Source organism: Nuphar pumila, chromosome 1, assembly GCF_984573655.1.
Source record: "Nuphar pumila chromosome 1, dmNupPumi1.hap1.1, whole genome shotgun sequence".
NCBI classification, from domain to species: domain Eukaryota; kingdom Viridiplantae; phylum Streptophyta; class Magnoliopsida; order Nymphaeales; family Nymphaeaceae; genus Nuphar; species Nuphar pumila.
The window spans coordinates 47,493,753-47,513,432 of NC_143249.1; the positions used below are offsets into that span (position 1 = coordinate 47,493,753).

The 19,680-nt window shown below is 37.4% G+C and overlaps 1 pseudogene; it reads left to right on the top strand.

Annotated features, from left to right (window-relative positions):
- Window positions 1–211: 211 nt before the first annotated feature.
- On the top strand, window positions 212–2,527 carry LOC149848880 (uncharacterized; annotated as a pseudogene).
- Window positions 2,528–19,680: the final 17,153 nt, after the last annotated feature.

The following is a 19,680-nucleotide window of genomic DNA, read 5'->3' on the forward strand; positions in this document are numbered from 1 at the left end:
TCATCCCCCTTGCCTCTGCGATCCCTTCCCGACAGGGGGCTTTGCCCTCTGTCCCTCGATTATCGGTTGGGGCTTTGCTTCTGATTGCCAACAGGGGGCTTCGCCCCCTGCCTTGTTCTTGTTTTTGTTGTCATTTCATTTTACTCGATCATTTTTTGCAATGAGATTTGGCTTATATAACATTGTCATATTTTTTTTTTGTTGCGTAGGAATGGATAAGTTTATAACGAAAGGATCAATCTTTGATAAATCTTCTGTAACTCGAGATGGAGAACCAAGTCAAAAAATATGCAAAACAGAAAATGATGAATCAGAGTTACCTGCAGACCCTGCACTTCGTCCTTCTATTTCTAGTTATCATCCTAATATCCAAGATAATGTTCGTAGAGCATATATGATCCGAGGTCCTTGTCAACCTCGAGATTGTATGTTTCAACTAAACCATCAAAAACGAAGGTTCATTCCAGCTTGGTATGATGAGTATAAGGATTGGTTGGAGTATAGTACAAGTAAGCATAAAGCATATTGTTTGCAGTGTTATCTTTTCAGGCCAAAAAGCACAGAGAAGATTAGTTTAGAGGCATTCGTATATGAAGGATTTGATAACTGGAAAGACAAGAAGAGGTTTGATAAATATGTTGGAAGCTCTGGCAATTTTCACAATTCAGCACGAATGAAGTGTCAAAAATTGATGCAACAAAAACAACATATTGATTCTATACTTTATCAACAAAGTGTTCGACAGAAAGATGAATATAGACTTCGCCTTTGGGCAACTGTTAGTGCAATCAGATACTTGTTAAGTCAAGGATTGACATTTCGAGGGCATGATGAAGCTGAAGAATCTTTTAATAGAGGAAATTTTATTGAGTTGTTGAAGATATTTGCAAAGATCAATGATGACATAAATAAAGTTGTATTGAAAAGTGCTTCAGAAAATAACAAATTGATATCTCCTGATATACAAAAGGATATTGTCAAGGCTGCTTCTATACAAACCACAAATGCTATTATCATGGAACTTGGAGATACTTTTTTTTCTATTTTACTTGATGATTCTCGTGATGTATCAACTAAAGAACAAATGACTATTGTTTTACAGTTTGTTAATGAAAAAGGTCGAGTGGTTGAGAGATTTCTTACACTTGTGCATGTTCTTGAAACAAGTTCTTTGTCACTCAAACAAGCAGTTGAAAAAGCATTCTGTAAGAATAAATTAAGCATATCAAGTTTGCGTGGACAAGGTTATGATGGAGCAAGTAATATGAGAGGGGAGTTTAATGGATTGAAAAGTCTTATATTACATGAAAATGCATCTGCATATTATATTCATTGTTTTGCACATCAACTTCAATTGGCATTAGTTGGTGTTGCTAAAAAAAATTCATTGTTTGATGTGTTTTTCAATATATTAGGCAGGTTGTCAACTTTTTTCTCCACTTCATGCAAGAGATCTGAGCTTATTCAAGAAGCAGAATTTATGCGAATTGCTGAAGCACTTGCATTGGGTGAACTTGAAACAGGACGAGGATTAAATCAAGAAATAAGTTCCAAACGACCTGGTGATACAAGGTGGGGTTCTCATTACGATGCTTTGGTTAATTTACTCAGTATGTATTCTTCTGTTATTCAAGTGTTAGATTTCATTGCAGAAGATACATATTCAGGAAAAAGTTCAGATGCAATTATTTTATATCATCAGTTGCAAGATTTTGAATTTGTGTTTTGCTTACATTTGATGTGTAAAGTTTTGGGAATAACTGATGATCTTTCACAAGCACTTCAGCGAAAAGATCAAGACATTGTGAATGCTATGAGTTTAGTCACTATATCAAAACAGTGCCTTCAAGGTCTGAGAGACAATGGATGAGACTCTCTCATAAACAAAGTGTTCATATTTTGTAAGAGATTTGATATTCTGATTCCAGATCTAGGGGACTCATATACACCTCAAGGACGACCAAGACGTAAGGTTAAAAAGATCACCACATTGCATCATTATCGTATTGATGTGTTTTATGTTATTATTGATTTGCAACTTCAAGAGTTGAATGATCGTTTCACTGAAGCAAATATAGAGCTCCTCCTTTCAATGGCATGCTTGAGTCCAAAGAATTCTTTTTCTGCTTTTGATAAAGATAAGTTGATTCGTCTTGCTGAGCTTTACCCTAAGGACTTTTCTAACGTAAACATAATTAGACTGGAAAATCAATTGGATATATATATTGCAGACATGCGAAACAGTGATCAGTTTTCAAATTTAAAATCTTTAGCAGAGCTAGCAGAGATGATGGTAGCAACTCAAAAGCACATTGTATTTTCTCATGTGTATCTATTGATTAAGTTGGCATTAACTTTGTCAGTTGCAACAACAAGTGTTGAAAGAGCATTTTCAGCTATGAACAATATCAAAAGTCGTCTACGTAATAGAATGGGAGATGAATGGATCAATGATGCTTTGGTTACTTACATAGAGAAGGAGACATTTGATACCATCAGTGATGATGCAATTATGAATTGCTTTTAAAATATGAAAAATAGAAGATGCCAATTGTAAAATTTTCATGAATTTAGTTGTTTGTATTTCTTAAGTGAATAATTTTTATTTTAGTTTAAAAGTACAATTTAAGGTTTTATCTTATTATGTTCATAAATTTAGTTGTTTGTGTTTGTAACAATTGTTATTTTAATTCAAAAGCTTATTTAAGTTTTATCTCTACACGAATGACTGTTCCTCCAGCGAAAATTTTTTGGCTCCACCACTGGTCCGAATAAATGGATCGTCCTTCAAGACCATAGCATTGTCTCCGAGACCCGAAGTCTGCCCACCCAAGGAAAAACTTCTGGCTCCGCCACTGCCAAAGGGGCCTTCACTTTGGCATTTTGGGCTGCCAAAGAAATTATATATAACTTGAGAGATTGAATAAAATAAAAAGGAAAGAGTGCGTGAGCTTTTTCTCGTGAATGCAGGCTTTGTCTGATGTGTTTTCTTGGATAATCCAAGAAAAAAAAAACCCGTTATTGACCCAACATTGTCCGGCCTCAGGTTGGTAAAACCCTTTTTTCTCCTACCCATTGGGGAGTATAATCAGCTTGGACTTGCTGTAAAGGCTGCCATTGGTGGGTTTTGAACTTGTGACATCCCAACAACTTAATTGGTGACATTCACAAGTTACCCCTGTCAGATGAGCTGAGCCCTTTCTCCTTTTTTTTTTTTTTAATTTAACCCATTATATATTCACCCCACATCTTGGGTTCGAAACCCACTGTGTTTATTCCCCTTGATTGATTATAAAAAATAAATGAATAAAAAAATAAATATCTCCTTGACATTAAAGTATATTTTTAATATGGACATTAAAGAATGGAAATTAACTACATGGAGGACAAATTTCATTGTTCAAGATCCAGGATGGTGTGGTATACATGCACTTAATGTGTCAATTGCCAAACCAGGAGTAAGTGAAAGATGAGCACAGCTGTCAATACGTTAAGCTCCTTGACATGAAGACGACTGCTGCCGGAGTCATCACCATCATCTCCTCCACCACCACGACGGGAGCCACCACCACCACTACTTCTGATCCCACGACCAGCACCAGAACCTCCATTCCTGCTGCTGCTGCTTCCCTTACCACCACCACCACCACCACCTCTACCACCACCACCGCCGGCTTTAATGGAAATATGAAACTTCTTGTGGACTTCGGCATTTGGTTCTTGTGGGGAATATGAACAGTTCAGGTTGGTTGTAAGTGCACTTTTGTTTTTGAGGATGACACAGAGATTGGAGACGTAACAAGCTTGAACCAAAAGCAAAAGATAACTAAATATTAAAATGGAGGTATATACCTGGTTGGTATCGGAAAAGCTCGCCAGAATCTGCTGTTTCTGACGACTGACATAACTCACAATTCAGATAGATTAGGAGGAGAAGGAGAACCGTTGTTGCAATCTTAATTGCCATTGATACGAAAGATTAGTTTCTTGTGTTTTTTTGCATGCCTTAGGAGAAGGTAACCATGTGCTTATATAATCACTTTAAGGTTTGCCACCAGACTGCAGCCAGGAAGCTTCAGAGAGGTCTTCGAATTGCGAGAATATAGAGGGTGACTTATTTTTATGAAGTTCAAAGTTGAAAAAACAGAGCAAATGGATCATTCAAAGCATTGTATTTCTTCATATTGCAGGCCATGTACACATTAGCTGAATTGAACACGGAAGCAAGTGCCGATGGCACTTCCATGTTTGACGTTGAACATGTAAACACGGCAACTCGTGTTACGCGATTCAGGTTTCAAAAAGCTCAAGCAATTGCTTGCGTATGGGACAAGGCACTATGTCTCTTTAAGAAGTTACCTAGATAACGCGACTAGATAAGTCCAAGCTCTCTCCCTCTATCTTAGTGCTGGGAAACGACATGAGCATCTCGCCGTTCCTCTCAGCTGGTCTCGTGTCCAGCTACGAGCAAGCTCATTCAGGTAAATGAGCCGAGCACGAGCACGAACATGGCAAGCTTAAAAGTAATTAAATATACAAGTTTAAAAAAGTGAGCCAACTCATCCTCGGCTTAAAAGATTTTTTTTTATGTCACACTCAGCCCGAAGACCTGGTCGCACTGGGCGTAGTCTGCCATACCTATGTTCATCGTGCCGGAAGCATAAAACTCAGAGGCTAGAACCCCTACCACCATCAGAATCAAACCTTGACTTGCCGTCTGGCAGCCAAGGCCCCCCCACCCCACTACGCCAACCCCGCTTGGGGCAACAAACAATGTACAGTTGATGACACAAAACAACGCTACAACAAAAAAAAACAGTAAGAGGTAGGGGCTCAGCCACGTTAATAGGAGGGCATGAACGTGTCCACCCTGACTTGTAAAAATCCCTTTAAGAGGAACATATCACAAGGGCAGTGCTCACATTTGTGCCCATCCCAATTCCCCTCTCTCGATTTTGCCCTAGCATCCAAATGTTTCTCTCTCTCTCTCTACCCTCTGCGCGGATCCGCCCTTGATGGCCTAAGTCGTCTGACAAAAATTGGTTTTCAGAATTATATTCAACAATAGAAACCCAAGTCTACATTTTTTTCAATAGCATGATTTTTCTGTGCTAAGTTCCTGGACATAAACCGACTGCTGCGTTTTGTTCTGAAAAGAATCTACGTGTTTATATTGATTAAATCTTTCTGTCTCAAACTTAGATAATAGAATTAAATGTGTGCAGGTGCGCATTAGTTGATTGTCTGAAAACAAATTCAATGGCAGAAATCGATGACTGCATAATTGCAAAAATATGTCTTTGGTGTTAGATTCCATGATTAAAAGTCAGTGTTTGCATAGCTGATTTCTATGTAAGTTCAAAACTAGAAATCGGTGAACAACTTGTATATCCTCTGACCTGTTTTATTGGTAATGAAAAGTTTATCTGGGAGATGTCATTATATTATCCCTAATCTATGCAATGATAAATGGGGACTGCGTGTTTTCCTCTGCAATTATCATTTTGTGACAACTGTGAACTGCATACATACCTCTGAAAATTTTCATCAATTACAAAATAGTTACATGCATGGTTTGCTTCTAAAAGTCTCTGCCAGCTATTATTATAAAAAAAAAATCAAATATACATATAATGTAGGGTGGTGTACCTTAAGTTTTTGCTTATAAAAATTTTTTTTTTTAAACTGTACCCTATGCCAATGGTCAAATTCTGTTTATAAACTCTTTAATGCAAGTGACAGAATTTATGTGCCCTGCTCCTATAAAGTATTAATACAATGATTGAGAGATAATAGAATTATGCCTTATGCAATGACTGCTATTTTGAAACATTATAATTGCATTTATGTGATTGACTATGGGATATAACTTACCTACAAATTCTCACATAATAGACTCATGACCGAGCCTGAGGGTCGGGTGAGACATTGTGTACATGTAAGCACGGGTTAGGACCTTATTTGTGTTTTAGAGGTGAGAGGTGTAAATAATTTGGTGTAGGATAATCCAAGAAAAATATTAAATAAAAACGTCTTGGGTTCATCAGTTGAATAAGGGATCGTCAGGTTTGCACTCTAACTTGTTAATGGTCACTTTTGGCATATGGTTATTTAGAAATAAACTCTCTATATCTGTGAGTTTGATTTGAGCCTGCTTTTGTTCGCATATTCTAGTTGGAGAGGTATAATAGTGAGATCGAACAAAACATTGAGAGCTCTATACCTGAACTTGTTTACTTGTGATTAGAAAATTGAACATGTGATTCAGTATTTAAACCAGTGTTACTTATTTGATTAGATGTTAAGTCCTGTTATGTTTTGTGATTTAGAATTTGTGCTATGTAGTAAATTAGTCTCATGTTAATTATTTCTTAGTGGCATGCTTTACTGGATATGGTTAATCAAACACATTGCATACTTGTTACACAGTACTCCTGCAAAAAAATCATAGTAATTACCTACTTAGACAGTTGTAGTCTAATTCCAATCAATTTACCATTTTTCAGGTAGCGAATAAATGGAGCATTGTGGCGTCGCATTTGGAAGCAGTCAAAAGATATCAGTTTTTCAGTGTTTCCTGTTTGAACTCTGATTAGTAGATTTACATTTTTGTCATGGGATGTAATTAATGACATTAATGCTTTAATTAATGGATGCTATGCTTTTATTACTTCTCTGTTTTACCCTGTAATGCACCCAACTCTTGTTTTCCTACTTCCGCTATTTAAAAAAAAATAAAAAATAAATTTACTCCAATTTTTTTTCTATAAAAGTTGGGGCGTTACAGTTATGGTATTAGAGCAGGACTGAAAAATCTGAGATCTTGGCTCTTCCAGTGACCGCGATGGCTCTCTAAGTATGTAGAAATGTTGTTTTCTTAATGTAGAGACAAAAATATATAATTGCATATTATATTTTCATGGATTTATCACTAAGGTTGTAATGGCCTTTTTATTGCCCAAACAAATGGCTTGGGTAAACCGTTGTAATGATTTATGGAGATGCTACATAACCTGGTCGAAGTGGTAGGCCGACAGACTGCTGCAATGCAGTTGATGAGCGACAAATTACATCATGTGAACCATTAGAGGATACATAAAAGATGAGTGCCACTTAAAGTACAGTATAGATTTTTCTGGATGAGAAACGTGAATGCGCTTGAGGGCGTAGCTTCCCAAGCTAGTCCTGTTATAACTCCTCCGAGAGTTGAAGTTCTTGACCTAAACCCAGAGACTGCTTGCGCATTATACCTTCTCAGAAATGATTGGTGAATCATGACAAATATCAAAATTATTATCCCAACCGCATTGGAAACGATGATTGTTTTTATAAGAGTCATCGGATGAGGCTCTAAGTTAATGTTTCCCTTTTCCAACTTCGTTGGAAAGGTTAGTGACCCTATCATTGATGAAGGGTACCTCCTCGAATAATCTTTCGAAAAGAAGGCGAAAGCCTTGTTTGTGCCCGTTAAACCTTTGAGTTCCTCGTTGGAGGATGTTGTAGATCCCCAGTTGTTCTTGGTGATGAGAACATAAATGATGTTATATGCTTAGCAAATGGATTCTGGGTTGCCGATGATGGCAATCGACTCCTGAGAGGGTCATAGTTGGGGACTACATAACACCAGACTTCTGGGTGTTATGGTTTTCAAAAGAGCGTTGTGGGAATTCTTGTTTCCCAACCACAGTTGAAAGGGATTGTGGTGAGTTGAGTTGGCTCAGGTGGTGATTCCTGGTAATGCCAACATTGCCATTAGGGTGGTGATGCTCTAATGATGTTGTTGAAGTAGTGATTCTTCAACGATGTCGCTAGAGTGGTGATTCTCTAACGATGTCATTAGAATGATGATTCTTTAATGAAATGGTGATTCTTCAGCAATGCCGTTAGAATGATGATCTTCTAACGATATCATTCGATTGATGACTCTTTATTTATGTTATCGGAGTGGTAATTTTCCGGATAGTGTGTTAGAGTGGAAATTCTCTAACGTGGGTCGTCTAGAATGGTGATTTTCTAACGATAGCGACCTTATGCGGTGTCGCTCGAGGTCGTTCGAAGAATATATGTATAGAATGATTTATTGCACCAATAAATTTTATAGGGACACTGTTTGAATTGTGCATGGTGCATTTGAGAACTATGAAAGGTTGCTACGGATATTACTTAACAAGCATGATTGTGTAACCTAACAATTAACTATTATTATGTTTCTGTCCTGATAGATGGCATGGGAGGCCAGGTGCAACGATATCATGAACACTGTGAACAACCTTGTCGAGGTTATGCAACAACAGGTGGTTGCAATGCAACAAGTGAGTGCGAACCTCAAACAGGTGGCCCAAGATAGGCAGATCATAGGTACAGTCACTTACAAGCCCTTTATGGAAATGAATCCTCCTGCTTTTAAGGGCAAGACGGACCCTGAAGCTGCATAGACATGGATACGTGAAATAGAACGTATTTTTCGTGTTCTGAATGTTCCAGAGGAACACAAGGTGAAATTCAGTACTTATTGTTTGAAGGACCACGCTCAGAAGTGGTGGGACACGATCTCTGTGGTCAAGTTCCAGAATGAAAAGGTTACTTGGGACGAATTTGTTGAGGTTTTCAACTTTGCATATTTTCCTAAGCATGAATGTAGTAAGAAGATGCAAGAATTTTTAGACCTACAACAAGGGGCAACAACACTGGCGGATTATATCACTAAGTTTTGCTGTCTAGAACGATATTGTCCAAATGTATACATCGTGGAAGAGGATCGAGCAATGAAGTTTGCTCGTGGATTGAAGCCAGATTTGAGGACCAAGGTGTTTACCCGAGGGCCAAAATCACTCGATGAGGCCATCGAAGTAGCGACCCTATTGGAAGAAGACTTGGTCAAAGAGCAAAAGAATCAATGGAATAAACCCGAGCAACAGATCAAGGTGAGTACTAATGAGAAAAATCCTAGTGAAAGGGAGTTCACACCACCTGCTAAAAAGCAAAAGCGTCAGAAAGGCTACAAGGACCGCCATCAACGAAGGCAATCACAACAACCAAATGTCCAACAAACGTGTTGACGATGCAACGAAGATCATCCCTTCGGAGTTTGCCCTCTTTATACTGGCAAGTGTTTTAAATATGAGCAACCAGGATATATTGCTAAATTTTGCCAAAAGAAGTCAACTAGAGATTTATTTTAAGCTGACATGACCCCTTGAAAGAGAAAATATCTCAGTCTAATTGTTTAGTCCTTGTAACGAATTTCGAGGACGAAATTCTTTTTAGGGGGAAAGGATGTAATAACCGTGAATTTTACTAGATAAATAAACTTAAAATTTATGTCTTTAAGCTGATACAGGGATATTTTATTGGTGTTTATTCGTATTTGGATCTCGGACATCCTATTTAGATCTTCAATGTTTCAATTAGAAATTTTTTTTTTTGGATCCATAATAGTGGTCTAGATCCATGTATGGTAACTTATATCCATAGCTCCAAATCAGGGTATGATGAAAATTTCAGACCCTTAGATCTGAATCTCTTAAATGGTGTATGAACAAAACGGATCTTGGATCCAGTATAATTATGTAAACTCCAGGATAAAGTAATCGGATCCATAATTATTCAAGTTGGATCCTTCTCTGGAATTTTTAAATATTAGTGTAAATAGAAGAAGATCTGGATCTGCGGATGGATCCGGATAGACACAAAACTTGGAATCAAGATGGCGTATGGGTCGTGGGTCGCAGACGATCCAAAGTCGCACATACATGTGCGTTAAAATGGAAGCACGAAAAAAAAATGTAAGGTTAAAATAGAGGATTATGCAAACCCTACAAAGGGATTTCTTTTGAGTTAAATGAGAGAACACAGCCACTGGAGAATTGGGGTAACTGACCCCCACTTTTCCACGATTTCCTCCCCGATTCTCTCTCACGCAACTCAAAACCCATCCCCACTCTCCATTTCGGGATCTCACTCACTCTTTTGTTATTTCTTCTTTCCCTCTGCTTCCTCTCCCTTTCATTGTCTTACTGTCGCACGAATTGGAGAACGACACACAGTTGCATCCAAGATCTGCAAAGAAAAGAGAATAAAAAACATCAAAGAGGTAGGATATTCTGTGATTGTTGCTATGTACTTAGTTTCAAGCCTGCAACGAGTTGCAACTCACCCAAAAAAAAAATGAAAAAGGGGGTTTTGTGTAGATGCAACAATATGTGATTTCTGTGAAGCTAATCGATCAATGTCTTCGGGTATGATCGATCGGCGTGAAATCAAGCAATGGATCCTATTTTGCCTTAGATATTTTCTGTAATATGTAAAAAAAAGTAAGAGAGAAGGGGCTTCACAAAATCACGACAAGAGGGAAAAGCAGCCAAGAGGTAGGATTCTATGTTGCGTTATGTTTTAATGTTCAGGGCGGTAGTGCTATGTATTTTCAATATATACCTAACACAAAAAAAAAAATAGAGAAGGGATTAACAGCCTTCGCACTTTGTTATTGGGCTTGATTTTATATTGTTCTGATGATTCAATGCCCGAAGGCAACATATGTATAAACTATTACTTATTTTCTGTATAATAAGTAAATGCAGAAGTCACTGAATAGCCTCATAAGACACTAGTTTCTGGGTTACGAATACGTGACAAAATTAACTATTGCATAGTTTCTGATAGGGTTATGTGTTTTTACATTTAATACAGATCTTCTGTGTTAGATATAGATGTCTGCGTTTTTATTTTTCATTAGATTGTTTGTCTATGTTAAGATTTGTAACAAAAACTGACTACTGTTTATGTTCTAAAAAAGAATTGCGCGTTTACATTGTTAACATTATTCTGTGTTAACTTAACGATAGAAAAAGTGGTTTGCATTTTTATAACAGTTTGTTCTTTTTGGTTCCATGGCCAAAAGTCGATGGCTACAGGGTCTCATTAGGTATTTTCTATACTAATGGAAAACAAAATTTAGAACCAGCGAGTTACATTAGTCATTATTTTCCAGTGTATGTCAATAATTGAAATCAGCCTCTGCGTGTTTCAATAGTTGTAATTTTTCTATGTAAGTACAATAATGGAAATCAGGATCTGTGGGTTCATATTAGTAAATTTTCTAGATAAAAATATTAAGACAGAAATTACGGGTTGAGTATATGCAGTAGAATATTTCTGTGTCAAGTTCTATGAATAAAAACCTGTGTTTGCTTATGTGTATTTCCTGAAATATTCTAAATGGAGATCGTGGTAGAACTCTACTTATTTCCATTTGACAAATCTGAGTTAAGTTCAATGACCAAATGACTATTCGTATGAAATTCATCGACAGAAAATAATTTCGGCTTTAAGATCAATAACAGAAATTATTCTTTTGTGTTGAGTTTATTGATAGAAATCCATTTCTGCGTTGAGGGAAATGACAGAAATTGGTTTTCAGAATTATATTCAACAATAGAAACCCAAGTCTACATTTTTTTCAATAGCATGATTTTTCTGTGCTAAGTTCCTGGACATAAACCGACTGCTGCGTTTTGTTCTGAAAAGAATCTACGTGTTTATATTGATTAAATCTTTCTGTCTCAAACTTAGATAATAGAATTAAATGTGTGCAGGTGCCCATTAGTTGATTGTCTGAAAACAAATTCAATGGCAGAAATCGATGACTGCATAATTGCAAAAATATGTCTTTGGTGTTAGATTCCATGATTAAAAATCAGTGTTTGCATAGCTGATTTCTATGTAAGTTCAAAACTAGAAATCGGTGAACAACTTGTATATCCTCTGACCTGTTTTATTGGTAATGAAAAGTTTATCTGGGAGATGTCATTATATTATCCCTAATCTATGCAATGATAAATGGGGACTGCGTGTTTTCCTCTGCAATTATCATTTTGTGACAACCGTGAACTGCATACATACCTCTGAAAATTTTCATCAATTACAAAATAGTTACATGCATGGTTTGCTTCTAAAAGTCTCTGCCAGCTATTATTATAAAAAAAAATCAAATATACATATAATGTAGGGTGGTGTACCTTAAGATTTTGCTTATAAAAAAAAAATTGTAAACTGTACCCTATGCCAATGGTCAAATTCTGTTTATAAACTCTTTAATGCAAGTGACAGAATTTATGTGCCCTGCTCCTATAAATTATTAATACAATGATTTAGAGATAATAGAATTATGCCTTATGCAATGACTGTTGTTTTGAAACTTTATAATTGCATTTACGTGATTGACTATGGGATATAACTTACCTACAAATTCTCACATAATAGACTCATGACCGAGCCTGCGGGTCGGGTGAGACATTGTGTACATGTAAGCACGGGTTGGGACCTTATTTGTGTTTTAGAGGTGAGAGGTGTAAATAATTTGGTGTAGGATAATCCAAGAAAAATATTAAATAAAAACGTCTTGGGTCCATCAGTTGGATAAGGGATCGTCAGGTTTGCACTCTAACTTGTTAATGGTCACTTTTGGCATATGGTTATTTAGAAATAAACTCTCTATATATGTGAGTTTGATTTGAGCCTGCTTTTGTTCGCATATTCTAGTTGGAGAGGTATAATAGTGAGATCGAACAAAACATTGAGAGCTCTATACCTGAACTTGTTTACTTGTGATTAGAAAATTGAACATGTGATTAAGTATTTAAACCAATGTTACTTATTTGATTAGATGTTAAGTCCTGTTATGTTTTGTGATTTAGAATTTGTGCTATGTAGTAAATTAGTCTCATGTTAATTATTTCTTAGTGGCATGCTTTACTGGATATGGTTAATCAAACACATTGCATACTTGTTACACAATACTCCTGCAAAAAAATCATAGTAATTACCTACTTAGACAGTTGTAGTCTAATTCCAATCAATTTACCATTTTTCAGGTAACGAATAAATGGAGCATCGTGGCGTCACATTTGGAAACAGTCAAGAGATATCAGTTTTTCAGTGTTTCCTGTTTGAACTCTGATTAGTAGATTTACATTTTTGTCATGGGATGTAATTAATGACATTAATGCTTTAATTAATGGATGCTATGCTTTTATTACTTCTCTGTTTTACCCTGTAATGCACCCAACTCTTGTTTTCCCACTTTCGCTATTTAAAAAAAAATAAAAAAATAAATTTACTCCAATTTTTTTTTCTGTAAAAGTTGAGGCGTTACACATTGGATCTAAACACTGTGGGACCATTTGAATCGCCCGCTCCACCAAACTCGCCACCATAGTGTCTCTGTCGAATATGGTCTACCGTCGTGAGAGTGGAGGTGGTAGTGGAACCATCATAGATGCATCGGCGAGAGAGAAGCAGGTGAGCAAGCGGGGCATTAGATCGCTTAGAGAGAGGGTCAAGGGGGGTTTGAGAGAAGAATTCAGTAGGAAGATCCTAATGGTGAGGGAGGTATAGGGTTAGATGTGGATGTCCTTGGTGGTCATCAATGAAAGAGGCATTTGTTGACACTATCGACTCCCCCTCCAACCATGAGGTGACCACGAAGGGGTTGCTGCCCTCCTCCATTGACTCCCTCTCACTCTCTCTTTCCTTTATGGTTGTGGTCCATCACCAGACTGTACAGCTTGGCAACGAGGCTCTCACCGGGGAGGTCAGGCTCTGGCTTTAGGAACGAAGAGGAGGAGTAACACGACAAGGTGGTGTCATTAAATCAAAATTTTCTTTTGATAAGAAACATTCCTTTACACTCTGGGTGGAGGAATGTTTCCTATAAAAAATTATACTTTTTAGGAAAACTCTCTTTGAAAATTTCTCTTCTATTCTGAACAGTAAAAAAAGCTGTACTTTTTTCTTTACTAGCTTTACTTTTCCTATTTTTTCTCACTTCCAAACCTGCTACGTTTGGAAGCAAAAAAAAATCTCATAGGAAAAAAGATTTGCCTATGAGAAGTTTTGATATGATAGCTCTTATAATTTTTTTTTACTTGTTTGTGTAGCATGAGAAAAATGGAATGAAAAATGTGAGAAAAATGAGATAGAGAGGTTGGGGGATTGTAGGTCATTTAAGGGTTTTATAGTTACTTGGACGTGAGATGGCGCCGACCATGACGACAAACTTGAACCCCCATATGGCAAAGATGGCGTTGATGAAGGCCCCTTGGTTCTCTTGTTGGTGTACTCTGACACGATGGTAGCAAAAAGAGGGTAGTCACTACTGATGTCGAAGCCCAGCCAAAACCGAAAGGGCAACCCCATTGATGGCCACCCCTATGTTCAGAGGCATCAGTGAAGAAACTCATGTTTGCAATCAGGATGGTGGTGAAGTGGTACCACTACATCTTCACCACATCAAGGGAGTTCAACAACTTGAGCTGCTGCTCACTCTCAGACGATTTGGAGGTTGCGAGAGAATTTGGAGGTCATTAGAGGGTTTTACAGTGATGGCTGGTGAGGGCAGGTTATATGTCCCCCCCCCCCCCCCCCCCCCCCGAAAGATGGTCGTTAGCTACATCTCGTATTCGAGGGTCCCAATGAGCGCCACACATGTAAGCACATGCATCTCGCATCCCCATGTTTGTTAGCATCATATAGCATCATAGTGTAAAGACTTAAATATCCTTTACCGCCATTCTCGTCATGGAACGAACAAAAATGCCCTCCATCTAGAAAAGTGAAATGCTGGTTCGAGAAAAAGACAAAACTGCCCTCCATCTAGAAAAGTGAAACGTCGGTTTGAGAAAAGGTAGGGAGGTTGATCTTAAGGATTTAAAAAGTTCAAACATTCCATTTTTTCCCTAAGCAGCAAAATCTAAGAGAGCACCGTTTGCCATCGTTTGCTGCCGTCGGAGCATCCTTTGCTTTCTTCTGCTACCGCCGGAGCATCCTTTTCCTTCTTGTGTTGCCGCTAGAGCATCCTTTGCCGTCGTCTGGGCAGTGGCAACATCGTTGCCACCATCAACTGCGTTTGCCTTCTAGGTGTTTCACCTCCACTATCAGATTACCAAAATCCTTTTCCTTCTTTTGTTGCTGCGAGAGCATCCTTTGATGTCGTCTGCATAGTGGCAACATCGTTGCCACCATCGACTGCGTCTACCTTCTGGATGTTTTTCCTCCACTGTTGGATTACCAAAACTCCTATCATTTCGGTGAGTCTCATGTAAGGTTTTGTTATGCAAACGAATTGATTTGTAAATCTGAATGCTAAATCTTACAACTGGATTGTCGTCTTCATGCTAAATAACACCTATTATCATATGGAAACAAATCGATTTGTACCTATCCACCTTGTGTGCATTGAAAAACTGTTAGCACGATTGGTTCTTACGAAGGCCAAATATTTCAATGATATGTACTTATAAAGGTTGTGATTTATACAATAATTTATAAGTTTGAAACAACAACGATTTATACATTTAAAGCAATAGCGATGTGTATTTATGAAGTTACCTCGATTTGTACTTAAGTTTGCTAAATCTTACAACGATGTTTACTTATGAAGCCAAATATTACGACGATTTATAATGTTGGTGATAATTTAATAAATGAGATAATTTGTATTATTATATACTTAGGGAGACGTATAATGATTCGGTTAAATTTATGTGTTGTGTAGGTTAGCAATGTCAGCATCTCGTTAGACAAGAAATACCACAGTGTTCTATGGGATGACTATTAGAGAAGTTATCCACCAGTCCCATCTATATGAGCGCTATGAAATGTACCAAAATATAATGAAGATTGAGAATGATAAAGATAGGGACAAAACATTTAAATTGTATTATGCCGAGGATTATCCATCAGATATTGAGGTTGAAGATCAAAAAAAGAATGAGGAAGAACTAAAGATGAAAAAGAAGGATGATGAAGAGAAGCAAAAGCAAAAGGAGGAAAATGAAAAGCAAAGGCAAATGAAGAAGGCAGAGGAGAGTGAAAGGCAAAGGAAGAATGAGGAGAATGAAAAGCAAATAAAGAAAAGGAAAATGAAGGAGGAGGCGGAGAGGGAAAGGAAAAAAAAGAATGAGGAGGAGGAGATGGAAAGGCAATTGAAGAATAAGGAGGATGAAGAGTTTGAGAAGGAAAGGCAAAAGATAATCAATGAGTATTTAGCATAGCGAAAGAGGATAAGGCAAATGAAGAAGGAGGCAGAGGAGAGGAAAAGGCAAAAAAAGAATAAGGAGGAGGAGGAGAGAGAAAGGCAATTGAAGAAGGAGGAAGAGAAGAAAAGGCAAATGATAAAGATGAAAGAGAAAAGGCAAAGGAAGAAGCATCAGGATGAGGAAGAGAAGAAAATGCGAAGGAAGGAGCAGGACGAGGAAGAGAAGAAAATGCAAAGAAAGAAGGAGGATGAGGAAGAAAAGGAAAGGCAAAGGAAGGAGAAGAAGGACAGGAAAGAGAAGGAAAGAGAAAGGAAGAAGCAAGAGGAAGAAGAGAAGGAAATGGAAAGGAAAAAACAGAAGGAAGAGAAGAAAAGAAAAAAAAGGAAGAAATTGAAAATCAGAGGACGGAGGCGATTGAGCGAAAAACGGTAGTAGTAGAAAAGCAGTGAGAGGCGGCGGAGCAACAAAAAAGAAAGAGGTTGGAGGGATGAGTTGAAGAGGAGAAAAGTGCGACCAAGGTACGTAAATCGATCATGTCTGTCATGATTTACTCTGTTAGCGATTACTATGTATATCAATTTTTGTGATAGCGATTACTGTGATAGGTATTACTATATACAGCAAATACTGTGATAGTGATTACTATGTATAGCGATTACTGTGATAGAGTGTGTGCAACGATTATTATTTTTAGCGATTACTGTGTACAACGAGGTGTAGAAGTACAAATGAGACTAATTTATAATTGATACGAATAATATGCTATTTTGTGTTATAAGGAGGTCAGAAGAGAAGTAGAGTACCAGGTGAAAAGCTCAGAGGGCAGTGTCAGTGGTCTGTAGTTCTGTCGTGGTATAGAAAGCTGAGTGAATATCAGAAGGATCAATTACAAAATATGCACTTTGGTGGCCTTCTGGACTAACATTATTTTGAAACATGATAGAACCCCATGACCTACTTGGTAAATAAGTAAAATCATCAGACGAACATATTTCAGTTTGATTCTTTTGAGATCACCACGACCCTAGAAGATGTGGCACGAATTACTGACCTTAAGTGCCATGGAAGTGTTGTCCTATTACGGGATTCAAACTATACCGCAAGGAAAAAGTGTACGACCCTTCTAGGAATATCGATGGATGACTAGAGTCAATGTATTTCTGGTAAAAGCAATTCCACATCGATGAAAGTTTCTTCTTTCTATAATAAATGGGAAGGCCGGTCCGCTACATGTGCATCTGAAAGAGTTGACCAAGAGTTGTGTGGCTTCCTTCTTTATTTTTGGTCTTACTTTATTTTCCGATTGTTCTGGTTCGAGAATAAGTTACTTGTGGCTGCAGTACCTGCTATACTTGCACACTTATAGAGTCAACTTTACCGTGCGAGTAAGGGTACGAAAACCGTCGGGGGGTTTTGGCTATTTGTTCAGGTATTTTTTTATTACATATTTAGTACTTGTAGATGTGAACACCTCAAATTTTCCAAAAAAAAAAATTCAAAAATTTCCTTTTTGCCCTTGACTCACATCTTCTGAATAATCGGGTCAACTTCTGATAAAAAAAATCTATTTATTTCTCGGATTCACTGGAATCCAGATTCAATTTTTATTTCTGACCCAATTTTTGATCCAAATCAGATATCCAGATCCAATTCTGATCCCAGATCTTCTATTCTTGAAAAAAATCAATTTGCGGTATTTTCTCAGATATTTTATCTGAATCCAATCTCAATTCGAGATCCAAAATCAATATTTTCTCAAAATCCAGGATCTAAATCCATTTCAGGGGTTATTTTTTGAAATAAATAATGTATTTTATGAAAAATCCTATTTCAAAAAAACTTAGAATTTTAAAACGAATATTTTATAAAAATCTTTCAAAAACCTTGTTTTGGATCCCATTTTCTAAAAACCCCCATATTTTTCTCATATCTTTAGAATTTTTATCAAAAAAATAAAAAAAAATTTCTGGAAAATATAGCTTCTTGTACCATTTTTAGAAAAACTTGTACATAGGCCTTCTTTCTGAAATTTTTTTATAACTAAACCTTCTTGTCAAAAATTTCAAAACTTGGAGGACCTAGGTTGAAAATCCTAACGGTCTTCCGTTGCAAGAGAAGCCGCAGAGACCTCCCTCTCTCTCTCTCCCTTAAGCTCTCTCGATCCTTCCCTTTCTGCCTATAAGAAAAGACATCCAAGCCTCCTCTTATCACCCGCTCTTCACCCCACCATATGCTTCTTCATCTTCTCGGATTCCCCTTTCCTCTTGATCTCCTTCTTCAAGCTTTGAAGTCCCTGCAAACAAGAGGAACCAACGGGCTTCCCTCTGGTTCCACCGAAGAGGCACCAACTCCCTCTTTCAGGACTTCTCCAGATCGTGTTTCACCCCCACACCTTCCTTCCTCTTTCACGATCCACCCTCACCCTTTTCCTCATCTTCTTCTGTCTTCTTTTCTTCTTCCCCTGGTTTCTCTTTGTCGATCAATCTTCAGAGCTTCACCATATCTACAGAGTATAGAAGACACCTCTCCTTCTCCAATTAAAACAAAACAATCTGGTAAGACCCTCTCCCCTCTTCTCTTGGTGATTTTCAATTCCTTGGGTTTTTTGGTTTTGCCCCAATTAAAGTATCTCTGGTAGCAGTGAATTGTTTATAGCAATATCGCTCTACCTATATGCAACATCAATGGAATGATCGATTCCAACGTCCATTTTTTTTGTTTTGTAGTTCATTTTGTTGAATTTCTTCAGTTTATGTAAATGTAGATTTCAGTTTTATGTTATTTCAGGTTCAATATTCCTTTTATTGTTCATCATATCCTCCTCTATACCTTTCGTTTTTGTGTTTTATATTTTAATACATCATCTCTTGTTACCATTTTGTCTGTCTGTTATTTTCTGTTTTGATTCAACCCTCTCCCTCCCCCTCCTCATACCGTGTCTTTTAATACTACTGATTACAGAAACCAAACCGCTTGAATTATTTGATTGTTTGTTTGCAATCTCTAAGTGCCATGGAAAAGCCTAATTCGTGAAGGATCAATTATACTAAAATATTTTGAAAAGTGGAGATCAAAGAGAAGTATAAAACCAATTGCTGACCGTTGGCTCACTAAAATACTGTATAATGCAAAGAATTTTTGCGCTCTACAAAGGACCATCCTAGTGGGTTTCTGTTAAGTGATAATGTTGCTGGAATAACCTCCTTGAAAAGGCCTAGAGAAGTTTCTCCTTTTTCTTCTTCTTCTTCTTCTTTTGATCGGTTCTTTGACCCTTTGATGACAGTTAAAGATCAATCGAGAGCCATGGGTCTCTCAGAGAATGAAGAAAACTACTTACGCGATTTGGCTCCTCTAGGCAGCAATCCTGGGCGTATGAAAGAATGGAATATGGGTTCCTCATCTGTAGTTTATTATTTCTCTAGCTAATCTATTTTTTATCAGTTAGCCCATCCACTGACTTGCCATGCCAATTCTACTGACTTGCCGTGCCAAGTCCGTGGCTGTTTGTGTGAATATTTTTTTTCCATTGTGTTGCCTTTAAAAAAGAAGTTAGTTAATGGGTTATTTGTTTTTAACATGCTGAAAATTAAGTTGCAGAAGCTGAAGATGACCTGCGGTTGCTGGTAGTGATGACAACAAAAGG